This window comes from Protopterus annectens, chromosome 13.part0, assembly GCF_019279795.1.
Source record: "Protopterus annectens isolate FY-2018-M chromosome 13.part0, PAN1.0, whole genome shotgun sequence".
Classification (NCBI taxonomy): Eukaryota; Metazoa; Chordata; order Ceratodontiformes; family Protopteridae; genus Protopterus; species Protopterus annectens.
In genome coordinates, this window is record NC_056747.1 from 739320491 (window position 1) to 739336974 (window position 16484).

At 44.9% G+C, this 16484-nt stretch overlaps 1 protein-coding gene across 2 annotated transcripts in view; it reads right to left on the reverse strand.

The window, feature by feature from the left end:
* FLOT2 (flotillin 2) overlaps positions 1-16484 on the reverse strand; it is a 1587019-nt gene that overhangs the window by 41289 nt on the left and 1529246 nt on the right. The window lies entirely within an intron of this gene.

Here is a 16484-nt window from a genome sequence, read left to right on the forward strand (position 1 = left end):
CCAAGCTAGATTCAGAAAAGGCATCATCAACAATGTCTAGTACAGGAGGGATAGCTAAAGGCCTATGCTGGGGCAGGAGTAAGAAATCCCTAAGACTCTTTTTAGAATCAGAGTGCTCCCTAAGAGTATGCAGGGTTTCACCAAAAGAGAAATCCTCGGGGGGGGGGGGGGCAGAGGGAATAGAGTCCTCTGCATTAGAATCCTCATAGGTAGATAAGGGTAAATCCTGGTCATCAGAGGAAACAGAAATTTCAGAAGCCTGGTCAGAAGTATCATAAGCAATTCAGTCCTAGGTCTCTTAGAGGGGGAAGGTTGGCTTCCCCTGATTAAAGTAATAAGGTCTTCAGCCATTTTTATCATCTGTTTTTTAGGCATAGAGGCCTGACCATGCAGTCTGGGCATCGGTTTTCTAGGCATAGTTTGAGTTTTAGGCCTTGAAGAAGATGGCATCTGTTTAATATGCAAGTCAGTAGGCCTGAATACATCCTCAGAAGCTGGTGCCTGCACAGCGGCTCCGGACTCATCCAAGGTAGAGACATCCACAGGTTCCACAGTTGAAGCATCTCGCTGCATACCGGACTCCGAATGGGTCTCAGTAGAGGCCTAAAAATCTAAAATAGCGGGTATCAGGGGCTGCAAAAGTGCCTCACTGAGTACCGGCGAACTGGTGACTGGCTTAAGAGAAGCGTCGTTGGCAGCTTTGGACCTAGGCAGCCTGACTCTGTCTTTATCTTTGCATTTTCTCGGACTGTCGGTAGTCGGATGATTTACTGAAGACATATGATAATTGAACAGAGTACCAAAATATTTAGAAGCGTAAATATACAGATGACGAATAGTTTGTTGCTTAAATAAGGCACAAAGCCGACAGTGAGGTACGTTGGGGTCAGGGCCTAGGCAAGGAATACAGTACAAATGAAAATCTTTGTGAGGTATTTGCTTTCCACAAGAAATACAACTATTGACTTTTACTGACATCAGTTTAAAGCAAGAAAAAGTTTCCCCAATGGGGTACTTAGCTTTAGTTGAAGACTTTGATTCTGAAACTCGTAAACGAAAATTTCAGAAGTCGGCCGATCAGCGCTTGCAAACTGCTTCTGCTTTGAGCACTGCATGGCAAGAAAGACTGATGAAATGGCATCGGCTGCATGCTTTATACCCCTGACTACCTGACGTCATGGGAGATGAGACAGTAACCGACACAGGACCCAAGACTTTGATAATCAGGTTGACTGAGGGCTACTGCAAGCAGATAACCCAAATGTGATGACTGCAACAGTGAAACACGAAGAACATCCTGCTGTTGAGCCTCTGCCCATTGATTTGGGGGTAGGTCTGGCCAACTGTTTGGGGTTGGTAAGGTGTGGAAGTGGAATCTATCATTGGGAAACTATATTTAAAACCCATTTGTCCTGGGTAATGAATTCCCAGTTTTTTGCATGCAAGGTGATTTTTCCCCCTACGGGAGCAGGCAGTAGAGCAGGGCTTGGAAGGTTTAAGGTTAAGTCATTGTGACAGTTTTCCATAGGGGGTGTCTTACTACTTCCAGCTTTGGAAGTGGGAGCCCCCCACTGCTTAGGCCTGTGAGTACCTTGAGACTGTAGCCTAGGTGGTCTGCTGTTCCTGGATTTGGACTGAGAAGGCCTGGAAGAGACAGGAAAGAACCAGTTCTTAGAAGGTCAATGCATACTAAATCTGGGAGGCAATACTTGCAGGAAATCTTTAACAGTTTGCATAGATTTAGCTTTTTCCTCCATCTTTTTGAGGACGTCTTCTTCTTTGTTGCCAAAGGGAGTTTAAGGGAAAATGCAGTAATTTAGCTTTGACATGATCTGGCAAATTCTGCTCCTTAAGCCAAGCATGCCTTCTAAGTACTGACTCAGTGACAGCAGCCCTGCAAGATGCTTAAGAGTCAAAACCACAATGCAAAGTATGTTTACCAACTTGTTCAGCAGAATGCATTAAATCTTGTAATTCTTTATTTTCAGCACAGTCAGGAATCAACATCATTTTCTGTTTAAGTAGTCTCATATGTGACGATTGGGGAAAGATGGGCGAAAGCTGCCAACCTAGTCAAATAGAATTTGATATATAATTCTGGCATTTGTAAATAAATGTAAAATACAGGCATGTTTTCTTGAGTGTAAAAGAATACTGTGAAATGTGGAACTGCAAAATATGTGACAACATTGCACTCTACTGGCCCAGTGAAGCATGTTGTGACCCTTTCATGTTAGAATTTGGCTCCAGTGAGTCTGGATGAAAGTTTCATGCCCATTGTTTTAAGGCTAAATTTTATGACCAGAATTTACACGTGGATAGTGCTTTACTGCTCTGGTTTCTGTCAGAGTATACATGTGAAATGCCTTGTACTGTTGTAGTTTACTGAGCAGGTAGCTTGCTAAATAATGCAGTTTGTGGCCTGAGAACTCAGACCAGGTGTCAAGATGATGCAATATGAATACTGGGAAAACCTAAGTGTCAAAACGATGTAATTTGGGAGGGCCTCAACACAGCTGTTGGTTAGTGTTTAAAAACAAGAAGTTATGTACTCACCATAATGTTCGATGTATGTAGTCCATCTCGCCTCACATTCTTACCCGTGGGTTCGGAGCCGAACATCAGCTCCGACTCGGCCATACTCTAGCTCGAAGTCTTTCAATTGGCTGGGCTAAGAAGGTATCCCATGCTGCACTGCTCCCTTTCCCCAGATCTTGTTTGCTGCGAGATAATCATTCACTTCTCCACACACAACAACATACAGAGAAGGAAGAAAATACTAACCAGAAAGGAATCTGAAACCATACCTAACCCCTAGGTCCTCCAGGATGGGGGAAGGAGGGGGGGTAAGTAAGAATGTGAGGCGAGATGGACTACATACATCGATTGTTATGGTGAGTACATAACTTCTTGATGTTATGTAGTCCAATCTCGCCTACATTCTTACCCGTGGGACAGTGTCCCCAGCACCTGAATCCTGGGAGGCTCAGTGGAAAATACTCGTGAGCACTGTGCAACCGAAGGAAGACCTGCCTCTGGACAGCAAATCTAACTTGTAGTGAGTAACAAAGGTGTGAGGAGATGCCCATGAAGCCGCAGCACAAATATCATCCATAGACAACCTGGCCTGAAAGGCTGTAGATGTAGACACAGATCAGGTAGAATGAGCCTTCACTCAAAATGGTAAATCCCTGCCACCTGAAGCATAAATTAATGAAATACAACTGGAAATCCATCTAGACAAGGTGACTTTGGAAACAGGAGACCCAATCCTGTTTTCTGAAAATGAGAGACAACTGATCCGATTTTCTGAGATCCTTCATTCTATGTAAATAGAATCGTAATTGTCTGTGCACATCCAGCTGATGAAATCTAAATTCTGCCTTGTTCAAGAACTCTGGAAAGAACACAGGTAGTTCAATGGATTGGCTTAGATTATTAACGGAAGCCACTTTTGGTAGAAAGGAAGGGTTTGGTCTTAGAGAAACCCTGTCCTTATGAAAAATCAAGTAAGGTGGTCTAACTGATAAGGCTTGAAGCTCCGAGACACGTCTGGCTGAAGTGATGGCTACTAAAAAGATTGTCTTCCAAGTCAAATATTTTAAATCACAAGTGGGTGCAGGCTCAAAGGGGGCCGAAGTGAGACATTGTAAAACAAAATTTAAGTCCCAAGGCAAAGCTGGTTCAAAAACTGGAGGACGAAGCAGCATAGTGCCCTTCAGGAATGCCTTACAAAGTCTATGTGCCATGAGACTAGGCTCATCAACGACATGAAAAGTGGAAATAGCCGCCAACTGGATCTTAATAGTTGCGGCCGCTGATCCTTGGTTGAAAAGCATGGAGAGGAACTCCAGGACTGATGAAATTGGAGCTGTATAAGGATCAATTTGTCTTGCATGCGCCCATATGGAAAATCTCTTCCATTTGCTGGAATAGATTTTTCTGGTGGAAGGCTTATGGGAGGAAGACAGAATATGAACCACTTCCGGTGAAAAATGATGATACCTGACTAATGATGGAAATGGAGGAGCCAGGCTGTCAACAGGAGGGTCTGAAGAGAGGGATGGAGCTGCCCTGACATATGAGTCAGCAGATCTGGTTGAGGGTCCAGAATCCAGGGCGCGCCCACTAGGTAAGGATGGAGAAAGGGGAACCAAATTTGATGAGGCCAGTATGCAGCAATCAGAATAATTTTGCTACTCAAAGATTGCACTTTCTGAATAACCTCTGTCAGCAGAGGAACAGGAGGGAAGGCATACAGTAGACCGGAGGGCCAATCGTGAACTACAGCGTCCCTGGGTGACTCCCCCTGAGGGGGGATAAGGGTGAAGTAGCTGCTGCATTTGGTATTGAAGGGGCTATCAAATAGGTCGCAGCAAGGCTGACCCCACCTGCGGAAACCTTGCTCCGCAACCTGATTGTTCAGGGACCACTTGTGAGGCATCAGAATAGCTCTGCTCAACCTGTCGGCAATCACACTGCACTTCCCTGGAATGTGCGTTGCTACAAGAAAACGTTGGGAAGCCACTGCTCACTGCCACACTCGCATGGCCTCTCTGCAAAGGGGGTACGACTTGGTTCCTCCCTGTTTGTTTAGATACCATACCACCGACATATTGTCTGTGTGGATCGCAATTGTCCCGAGAGGAAGAAAGCTCTGGAGTGCTTGCAATGCCAGTAGCACTGCTCTCATCTCCAGGACACTGATATGCAGATGCATCTTGTGTTCCTGCCACGTGCCTTAGACTGTCCTGCCTAGATAATGCCCCCCACACCCCATCTGGGAGTCATCTGTGGCCATTGTGGCAACCGGAGGGGACGGAACGAAGGATTTTCCTGCGTCAAGGTTGCTGGTGTGAAGCCACCAGTGCAGATCCTGCTTGCACCTGTCTGTGATTATTATGAGATGAGAAAGCGGAAGATGCTGCAGAGACCACTGGGCAAAGGGTAGCCATTAAAGGAGCCTTAAGTGTAGCCTCGCCAAAGGAACCAGCATGATTGTAGCAGCCATCATCCCCAACAATTTGAGAATCAATCTTGCCTTCACTCTTCTCAAAGGGAGTAACATGTACACCTGCTGTTGTAAACTTTGAATTCTTTCTAGTAGTAAAATCGCCCTCATGAGCATGGTGTCCAACTCGGTAACTATAAAGGTGACACTGCGAGGGCAACAAAGCAGACTTTTCCCAATTTAGAGTGATGCCTAATTGTTGACACAGTTTGATTGTGGCGTCTCTGGTTTGTAGGAGTAGATGCCTGGTGGTGGCAGAAAGGAGCCAGTCATCCAGGTATGGAAACACTTGGAATCCTTGACGTCTCAAGTGAGCCGTTACCACTGAAATGAATTTGGTGAACACCCTGGGGGCTGTGGTGAGACCAAATGGCAGGGCACGAAATTGAAAATGATTGGCTCCCAGCCGGAAGCGCAGATGACTTCTGGATGACCTGTCCATCTTTATATGCTAGTAAGCATTCTTGAGGTCGATGGAGCACATCCATACTTCTTTTCCCAACAATGGAAGAATAGACTGCAACGTGACCATTTGGAACTTGGACTTCTTTACATGGGTGTTCAATCTGCTGAGACCCAAAATGGGTCTCAGGTCCCCTGTCCTTTTCGGCACCAAAAATAATCTGGAATAAGTCCCTAATCCGATCTGGTCTGAGGGGACATGCTGGATGGCTCCTTTTTCTAGCAGCTTTAAAACCTCTGAAGCTGCGGAATCACTTTGATTGGGTGGAACATTCGGGATTTTTTTGATTGGAGGGGAAGCTGAAGAGAAGGGAATGCGATATTCTCCGGAAACTATTTTTAATACCCATTGGTCCTGAGTGATACTTTGTCAAGCCTCTGAGTATAGTGAAATGCGACCCCCGACTGGCTCCAAAAATGCACAATCGGGCCTCCCATCAGGAGCGCTGGTAGGGAGAACCACAAAAGGAATTTTGGTCTCCCTGGTTACGCGGGCCTCCTCTGTCCCTAGGGCGGCGTCTACCAGAATTACCACCCCCTCCCCTGCCTCTGGAGGGGGAAACACCTTGTGAGTCATGGAAAAACCTCTGCAATTTTTTTGAACCACATCTTCCCACCCCTCTAGGTCTTGGGATAAGGCCTAGAGTGTAGTGAAAAACGGACTCCCACAGCAGACAGAGTTTTTCCGTCTTGCTTGCACCTAGTGAGTGTCCTTCACCTTAGTTCCGAATAAGGAGGAACCATCAAATAGGGCGTTGGTGAACGTAGACTTGAAGGCCTCCGCGAGATTACAGAGGCGTATCTAGGAGTGTCTCCTGAGAGCAACTCCCGAACTTGCTGCCCTACCCGCTCCTTCGGCTGCATAAGAGATCAGCCTCATGGAGGAGTTAGCAAAAGAGTTGAGGGTAGACATCTGAGTGTTGACCTTCTGAGCCAACACATCAGAAACGTTACCCTGTAGAGTATCTCCAAGCTCTTTCAGGAGATCTCTTTGGAGCCGTGTAAAGTGAGATAAGTAATTCAGCGACCGCAGAGTAAAGGCCGTTGAAGAAAACATATGCCTCCCGTAATGGTCCATGGTCCTAGACTCCTTGTTAGGAGGATGGACGGTAGACGAAGTCTCAGCCAGTTCCTTCTTGGTGGCCGCTGCCACCACCATGGCATCTACAGGAACTCCCTTGGATAGAAACTCTTTGTCAGAGGGGTTAGACAAGAATTTGTTGGGTGTCCTGGGGACTGGTTCCACAGTGTCAGGGGTTTCCCACACCCTTCGACAAACCAGATTCAAAAGCTCAAAGGGTGGAGACACCCAGGAGGCGGAGGGGGCTGAGCCCCAAAGACCTTCAGGAACACCGACTCCTCCTCGGAGGGAGCTTTGGAGGGCCAGTCACCCCTCTGCTTCAAAATTTCTAGGCTGTCAGAGAAAGAGACATCCTCAGAGGATGACTTGGGGGACCCCTCCGATTCCTCGAGGTTCGTGTCGGACGTTGAGGGATTCATCTTGGGAGTCAATGTGCTTCTTCTTGCACGTTCTTTTTCTGGGTGGCTCTTCAGGCAAAAACACTGAGGGGCCCTCAGAAATATGGGGACCACTCATGGGGGTATCCTGAGGCCTTGGTTCTCTGCTGTCGAAAGATAGCGGGTGATCAGAGACCCACACCGGAGCTGGAGTGGACAGAGTGTCAGTGCCGAATGGTGTTGCTGAGGACCTGGCCAGTGTGCTCTGCATGGCCTCGAAAGCTGGTTCCCCTGACTCCGAAGATCGATCAGCCGTGGAAGACCTCGGAGCAGAAGGGACAAGGTCCGAAGCTGAAGCAGGGGTCAGGCTCCACCACACAGAAGCACTGAGAGGGAAGGCTAGGAGCTGAAAAATGACCCGAGGCCTCCCTCTCGGGTCCGACCGAGGAACCATGAGTCCTGGGCCCCGTGGACGGAGCCAATGGGGTTGGAGCTGAAGCCGGAGCCGATAAGGCAGGATGGGCCATCGGAGCCGACCTAGGGAAATCAGACTGCGCTGATCACTCCGGCTCCGAAAGCTGAGATTTGATCGGAGGAAGTATCGATGCTGGCTGGGTGACAGGCTCCGGAGCCGACTGGGCTGGAGCTAAAAACAATTTTGCCAGTACCGATGACTGGAGCAGTCTCTGTACCACTCTATCTACATCCACATCTAAAAGAGTCCTGGGGGACCTAGAAGATAAGGAAGGAGATCTAGACCTCCTCTCTGAAGGAGACCTATCAGGAAGAGAGACTGGCCTAAAATTTGGAAACCGGCTCCGAACTAGCACCTCTGCAATCGGCTCAGAGGGACTTGGAGCCAAAGCAGATTCAGTCAATACACTAACTTCCTGCAGCTCTGAGGACAGTGGAGCTGAGGATGCCACAGTAGATTTCACTACTTTCTCTGGAGGCTCCGAGGATACAGATGGAGCCGGAGAACGCTTTTTAGCCTTAGACGTTTTACCCTTAGAGGGAGAGGACTTTAAGCTAGAAGCCCTTCTCAAATCCTCCTCGAAGGAGGGTTTCAAAAGTCCTTTCAAAATTAGTTTGTTCTTCCTCTCCTGAAGAACACGCGGGCTAAATGCATGGCAAAATGTACAAGATTCCTGGAGGTGAATAGCCCCCAGAAAATAAACACAGAGTGTCCATCAGTGATAGACATCTTATAACCACATTTAGTACATTTCTTAGAGCCCGAGGGCTTATGCTCTTTCGTAGCCTTAGACATAATGAGAGAAACCACCAATCATTAATAACGATCAACCGTTAATATATAAAGGGCGGGAACTAAGAAAACCAACAGACAATTACAAAGACCCCTAACTTAATCGGTCTCAACAGGAACACAAGGAAAGGACTAAGTCCTCTAACTTAAACGGTCCTAGCCCGAGGGATAGGTACCTACTAACACTAAACAAGCAACACAGAAGAAGGGGCGGACTAGGTCCTCTAACTGAAACGGGCCTAGCCCGTAGGGGAAACAGTTAGCGGGACACCACAAAAGACAATAATACCAGAAAAAAATTTCACACCAAGTATTAGCCCAGTGCGCACACACAACACACAGCTATGAAAATAGCTTTTTTTGAAGTGAGAAACTGTCAATAAAGACAAAAGTGATACTTGGCCACAGCCAAGAGCGAGACCACGTCCGAGCTACATGAGCAGCAAATGAAATCTGGGGAAAGGGAGCAGTGCAGCATGGGATACCTTTTTAGCCCAGCCAATTGAAAGACTTCAAGCTAGTGTATGGCTGAGTCGGAGCCGAGGTTCTGCTCCGAACCCACGGGTAAGAATGTAGGCGAGATTGGACTACATAAAATCTATTGTTCAGTGATAGACTGGGAGCATTTTTGATCTTGGATATCTAACTCAGCACTCTGCCTAAGCTCACATGTAAGTTTTTTGCACTGTAATTTCTTGTAGGAATAGTTAAAGCTAGTAAAGATTAATTAGGTATTGTTCTTTGAAATCAGACCTATCCTACTGATTATGTTAAGTTTCTGTGTGATCTCTGAACTCTTAGATATCACTGTGGTGTAGTAGTTTTGTCTTGTGTTTTAATTATTTATTATTAAATATTTTTAAAACCTTCTAACTGTGACTGGTTTATGTAGAGACAAATTATGCTTTAGAGTACATTATATATTTATAGAGTTTACTGTCTAAGCCCTTCCAATAAGCCTAGACTGAATAGTCACATTACCACTGGATAATAATATTGCACAGTAATAATTGGACACCCTTTTAAGGGCCTTTTAGTAGCTGATATTAGCTGGGCGTGGCAGGGATTACTACCGTAAAGGGGCACAGCTGGAGAATCTGTGTCAGCCTTTCCCAGGAGTGTCTGTGAAGTTGTATAAATACTTATTTCAAAGTGTGTGTGTGTGTTGTGTCAGCTACTTGGGCAGGGACACAAAGCACTGGTTGGACAGAGAGGGCACTGGAGGTTTTAGCTTGCCCAGCTAGGCTGAGACCTGGACCCTATAGCTCTGCCAGTGGGGAGTCTTATTGGGGACCTGGTGAGCAAGGGAGCAACCAGCCCCAGAATTACTCTGATCTCTGTGTGCATTTAAGGGAAATTGTACTTTACTGTGTGTATTAGTTATCTTTGCCTCTTTTCTATGAGACGACCTCCCTGGTGTTAGTCGTGAGGATTGAGGCTCCTTGATTGCTGGGCCAGGACACGGTCATCACACCACAATTTGTTGCTGATACTTTAACATATGAAACTGGCAGTTTAAGGCACTAATGGAACAAAGTAGCAGAAGTGTATACCTTCTTACCCCATCTGTCCAAGGGCCTGGAATCTTTATCAGAGGGGGTAGGGTTTTTGGCAGTAGTAGCCTTAATGCCTTTAGGTCCCTAGGAAATGGTCTCTGGGTCCGCAGTAGGATTCTTGAAGAGGAACTTGTGAGAGTCAGGTACTCTGTAATACCTGTCAGGTTTCATGGGAGCCAGAGGTAAAGTGTATGGGGCCCGGCTAGATTCCAAGAAGGCATCATCTACAATGTCCAGGACAGGAGGGATAGCTAAAGGCCTGTGTTGAGGTAGGGGTAAGACTTCTCTAAGCCTCTTTTTGGAGTCAGCGTAATCCTGGCTTTCCCAGCGGAAATGCTCCCTAAGAGTGTGCAAGGTTTCACCAAAAGAAAAATCTTCTGGAGGGGAAGCAGAGGGAATGGAGTCCTCTGCATCAGAATCCTCATAGGTAGATAAGGGAAAATCCTGGTAATCAGAAGAAACAGAAATTTCAGAATCCTGATCAGAAGAATCGGAAGGAAAATCAGTTCTAGGTCTCAGAGGGAGACGGGTGGCTTCCCCTGATTAGAGTAATAAGGTCTTCAGCCATTCTTATCATTTGGGTTTTAGGCATATGGGCCTGACCATGCGATTTGGAAGTCGGTTTTCTAGGCGTGGACCGAGTTTTAGGCCTTGAAGAAGAAGATGGCATCGGTTTGAAATACAAGTCAGTAGGCCTGAGTACACCCTCAGAAGCCGGTGGCTGCACAGCGGCACCGGACCCATCCAAGGTAGAGACATCCGCAGGTTCCATGGTCGAAGAAGCATCTCGTGGTATACTGGACTCAGAATGGGTCTCAGTAGAGGCCTGCGAATCTGAAATAGCGGGTATCAGGGGCTGCAAAAGCACCTGAGTACCAGCGAACTGGCGACTAGCTTAACGGAAGCGTCATCGGCAGCTTTGGACCTATGCAATCTGTCTCTGTCTTTTTCTTTACGTTTTTTCGAAATGTCGGTAGTCGGATGGCTTACCAAAGCCATTTCTGGATAATTAAACCATGTACCGAAATAGTTTGATGCAAAAATGAACCGATGACTAACAGTTTTAGGATTGAATAAGGCACAAAACCGACAGCGAGGGACGTCATGGTCGGGGCCTAAGCAAGAAATGCAGTACGAATGAAAATCTTTATGAGGTATTTGCTTTCCACTGGTAATACAATTGTTAACTTTTACTGACATTGGTTTAGAGCAAGAAAAAGGATCCCCAACGGGGTACTTAGCTTTTTAGAAGACTTCGGTTCTGAAACTCGAAAATGAAAATTTCAGGAGTCGGCCGACTGGCAGCTGCGAACTGCTTCTGGCACCGCGTGGCAAGAAAGACTGATGTAATGGCATCAACTGCATGCTTTATACCCCTGACTACCTGACATCATGGAAGAAGAGACAGCATTTGGCGCAAGACCCAAAGATATTCAGGCCAGCTGAGTGCTACCTGCAGGCAGATAACCCAAATGTAATGACTGCAACAGTGAAACAAGAAGAACATCAATGCTTTATACAAACACCTGTATAACTGCATTGACTTGGCCGTACCCGATAGGACTACAACAAGCTCCTCAAGGAAGAGCAAACCTGCCTGGTGGACAACTACCATTAGCAGGCTTTACAATAAGAGGAAGAAATTGCTATCTAAGACTAACAAGGAGTGAGCTCTAAACTGAAAACACTCCCTCCTCAGCTTAAACAAGCGAAGACTTCTTGTGAAGTCTTCCAAAGCAAACTACAAATCCAAATTAGCTTCCTCAACTAAGGACAACTATGAGGTGTTCTTTAGTTATATCCGTAATCTAAAAGGAAAGACACAGATTTGTGCCAAACTGGTAGTTAAAGATACCATATACACTCAGCCTGTGGACACAACTAACCTATTAGTTGACAGGTTCTGTGAAATCTTCACTCCCCTGTCCCTGCCACACATACACCATGACATCCCTACCACCTGTCCCCTACTGTATTTCTAAAGAGCAGGTCATAAACGTCCTCTCCAAAGCCAAAAGCACAAGAGTTAGCAACACCACTGGGTACTCTTCTCAATTATAGTCTAAGCAGTGGCTTCATCCCAGCTCATTGGAAAATGGCCACTGTCATTCCCTAGCACAAAGGTGGTGCTTCCACTGACCTTGGGAACTACAGACCTACTAGCCTGACAAGCCTTATCTGCAAGGCCATGGAGCGAATCATCATGAACCTTATCAACAAAGACATAGGTAATCTCCAAACATTTGACCAAACTCAGTTTGGATTTGTCAAAGGGAGATCATGCCTGTTAAACCTGGTGGACTTCTTCGAGACAGTCACCAAGGCCCTGGACGAGGGGAAATTTGTGCATACAGACCACCTAGACTTGGCTAAAACGTTTGACACTATCCCCCACTCAGGCATCACTGACAAACTCACTCAGCTAGGTATCTGCCCTTATATTGTTAGCTGGGTCACTAACTGGCTCACTGATAGAACCCATATAGATAAAATAGAGAAATCCACCTCCAACAGCAGACCTGTAACCAGTGGTGTTCTATAGGGATCCGTTCTGGAACGTCTACTGTTTGGAATCTATTTCTTCGAAGCACAAGTCAAAACTAAAGGTCTGTGACTGTCAAAGTTTGCTGATGACTGCAAACTGGGAGCGGTCATAGACTCTCTAAATGAAGTCAACATCCTACAAGAGGGTCTTAAACAAAAGATTGGTGCCAAAAGTCATGGCCTTAAAATCAATGCAAAAAATGGATTATCATTCTCTTTCGGTAAGAACAATGATCCTGCTAACTACCACATCAATAGCAGCACCTTAAGTACCCATTCACTGGTGAGAGACCTGGGCACACAGGTTGACAGCTACCTTACCTTTTCACCATCATGTCTCCACAGTGGTAAGAAGGGCATCATTCTGTATTGCTCATTTCATAAGGGTATTGCCTCAAGAAAAAAAAAAAGTTATAACCTCCTTGTACTCTTCCCTCATCAGGCCAATAATTGAGTACAACGCCCCTTTTGGTATGTACCTTTCCAAGCACCTGCAACAACTGAGAGACCACAAAACTTCCTCACAAGGTAAATTCAAGGTCTTCAGCATCTGTCCTATTTGAATAGTCTGAAATCACCGTCACTTTAAGCTGTTTCATGCAGACTACTCAGAGGCAATCTCTGCCTTGCATACAAGGCAATCTCTGACCCAACTTTATTGGAAATGCCGCATTTCCATAAGTCAAGTGGTACATGGGTTACTCACTTTAAAGACCTTAAAGTAGTATGTGACATTAATACAACCTGTTGGAGGGACAGATTTGTCTCCCAGAGGTTACCACACCTTTGGAACAGACTCCCACTTCATATCAAACAGAGCACCTCATTGGCCCTCTTCAAATGCAATCTGGACGATTGAATGGGTAACCATAAATTCACTCCAGGGGTTCCACCTGTGTCTCTCTTGGACAGGAGCAATAGGTGCTGTTCGTGGAACTAAGAGTAGAACTTAGCTAGGCTTGTAAGAGCCCTAGGGCCATTAGTGTAGTAACTTCCTATGATCCTATGAGAAGGAGCAACAACAGGTTGGAAGGAAGGTTTAAGGCTCAAGAATCCAATGGGAGATAGAGCTGACAAGATTCCCATCTGGATCTGTGTTCTGAGAAATTTTCTCATCACCCTATCCACCTCCGATTTGGAAAGACTTTGGGAGGACCTAACTGAAGAAGAAGTGGATGGTGGCCTGGAAGATTTTTTAGGCATCTCCTGAAGAAAGGAAGACCTTAACCTCAGAGATACTGGCTCTGGTGAAATTCTTGGGGTAAGCGCCAAAAAGACTTTGCAAAGGCAGATGTCAGATCTGAAGACTTCGGATCTGAGCTCTTTGAAACCTTCTTAGGAGGTTCGGAAAAAGGTGCTGAATGAAGAGATTGGGTAGGGGGAGTATTTTTGGTGCTCCCTGGGCTCCTTTGATTTTTGAGAGTTGAGTTTGAGCCCCTTTTCCTGTAGCTAATGGCCCTGGCGTAAATGCCACATAAATGGAGAAGGAGGAGTCCAAGTGTGCTGGGCCCAGACAATAAATGCAGTCCTTGTGAGCACCAGAGTTGAGGATTTTACTCCCACAGAAGTGCACTTTGTGAACCCAGGAGGCTCATCAGCCATACTGAAAAGTTGTGAAAGGTAGTGCCTGTAAAGAAGGAAAAAAAAAAAAAAAAGAGTTTGGTAAAGTAGTAAAGATGAAAGTTTTAATACTAACTGTGGTAAGAAAAGAGCTTTCTCAGAATGAGATAAGAGAGTGAAGTTACCAACAATGGTAGCTAAGAAAACCAAGAAATGAGCCTTAATTCGTGGTAAGAAAAATTTGGACAGGAGGTAAGGGAGATACTACTAACTGTAACAAAGAAAAAAAAACAGTTGAATTCACACACTAAACCCACTACAAGCTTGAAAAATCGCAATCCTGATCAATCTAAAAGAGCATCAAATGAGATCTGGGATAATACAATAGTCAGGGGCATTATGGGTAAGGAAGGAGCTTGACAGTTGGATCCTAGAAGCTAAAGAATGTAGCAGAGTCAAATCTGAGAATCGGACACGAACCCATTTATTGAAGAACGAATGAAAATGACATCAGATCATCTGTTTATCTGAATTCTGCTGAGACTGTTTACTGTTTTCCACCAAAACTGGAAGAAGAGAAATAAAATCCCTTAGACAATTTGGAAAAGGAGGGCTGAAAAATCTTAAGAGATTCCCTGGATCACCTTTCCCTTTTCATCACACTTTTTAATCACCTGTGCAGCAGAGGGGCCAAACACTAGATCGATAGCCAAGAAAGAATTTAAAATCTCTTTTTTGTCATCAACTCGAAACTTCTGAAAATGCAGCTATGCAAACCTCCTTAAAATAGCAGTGGCCATAGCCCTGAAAGAAGTACTAGCTGAACCATACATACACTGCAATCAATGAGTTGTGACCTCTACAACAGATGTTTATTCTTCTTCACAAGAAGAACTGCAAACAAAGCATTCCTCATACTTTCACAATTTGCCAGAACAATCTTTTAACATACAAGCCTGAAAATTCTAAATTCTTAAAACGAAAGTTGCAGGAGTATACATTTTTCCCACACCTATCAATAATTCTCCTATCCTTATCAGAAAGTGTAAGTGGAATTAACTATGTGCTTAGCACCACTGGGATCAACTAAGGCTAATGCTGCTGGGACATGCTTGGGAATAGTGTATACAAATTTAAAAGAAAAGGGAATCTTGTACATCTCATCAGACTTTTTATGGGCAGCTGGCTGAATAACAGGAAAATTGCAGGCAGTTAACTCACACATCCTCTAAAGATGACAGAACAGAAGGAATGGGTGTAAGTTCTAGAAAATACTTCTGTAACAACTTATATTATTTTTCTGAGGGACTGAGAAACCTCAGTGTTCTCCCACTGAAAACACTGGCATTTTCTAACAATAATATCAGAGAAAAATAAACCTCCACAGGGAGAATCAGAACATGATCTCTCCTCAGAGTCTTAATCAGAAATCTGAGGGAAAAAAAAACTGAACCTGTCCCTGCATCTTCCTGTTCATATTAAGAATATGAAATCTTTTCAGGAAAAGAGGACTCACTCTTTTTTTTTTTTTACCAGAAACTACCTTATAAGAAACATCAACAGCATGAATTAAACCCTAAGCCAGATCCAGTAAACTACTCCTATCTAAAGAAATTTGAGTAGGAGTAGATACATGTTTGGTTTTCTGTTTCGTTCTGACAGGAAAAACAGGCCAGCCACGCTACTAATGGATGCAGCTTCTTCCCCAGGGATGGGCAAAGTATTCTTATAAAACAGGGAAACCTTCCTTATTCCCTCTCCCAGGACTGACAAGAGCATCTCTTGCTTTCCCACAGAAGGAACTCCCAAAAGCTGCAGGGGACGTGGTTAACTCCTGGTCCATAGTAGCTGTAGGTGTCACCCCAAGGGGATCTGGGTTTAAAGATGAGTGATCTGAGGTACAACAAATTACCACAGCAGTCACCCACCTGTGGCTGCGGCAAATTGTTTGCCTGCAGTGATGGCAGAAACTGTTTGCTTAAATCTTTCTTTTTGTGCCTGGAAAAAGGACCGACAGTCTGGTAGTCTGTTCCTCTGTCAAGCTGAAAATGGTGCCTCCTTCCCAGGGAAGACAAGCAGCAAGTGTGTCAGTAAAACTACAAGTCCACAAAACGTTACCTTTTTTTTTTTTTTGAAGAAAAAGAGTAAAAAACACTTTTAAACACTATGCCAGCCCCACTAATGAAAAATAAATACAATTTTTGCACAGAAAACATGTTTTCAGTTAGTTACACTACTTTTAAACTGACAGAAAAAAAAGGTATCTGTTTAAACGTACAAGACAGTCTGTAAAAATATCACTCAGGTTCATAGGTTAGTACTAAGCTAATTGCCCTTGTGAGCCATTTTTAGGCCTAGCCAATTATGCCTTGTGAGACTCAAACCCTGCACCTTGTGTTTGTAAGGCAAACACCTAAACCATTAGGCTACTCTCCTCTCTTAGCTTTAAAATAATCTGTCTGTAGAGGAAAGCACTAAACACTTTGGGGAACTTATCTGCCCAACAAAGGAAAACACAAGCAAACCGTCGATCTTCTGAAGCCTCAGAGAAACATACTTTTTGACAAGCTCTTAAGGACTTTACACCCAAACTTGTCTTTTAGTCAGCGTAGCTCGAGCTGTTGCT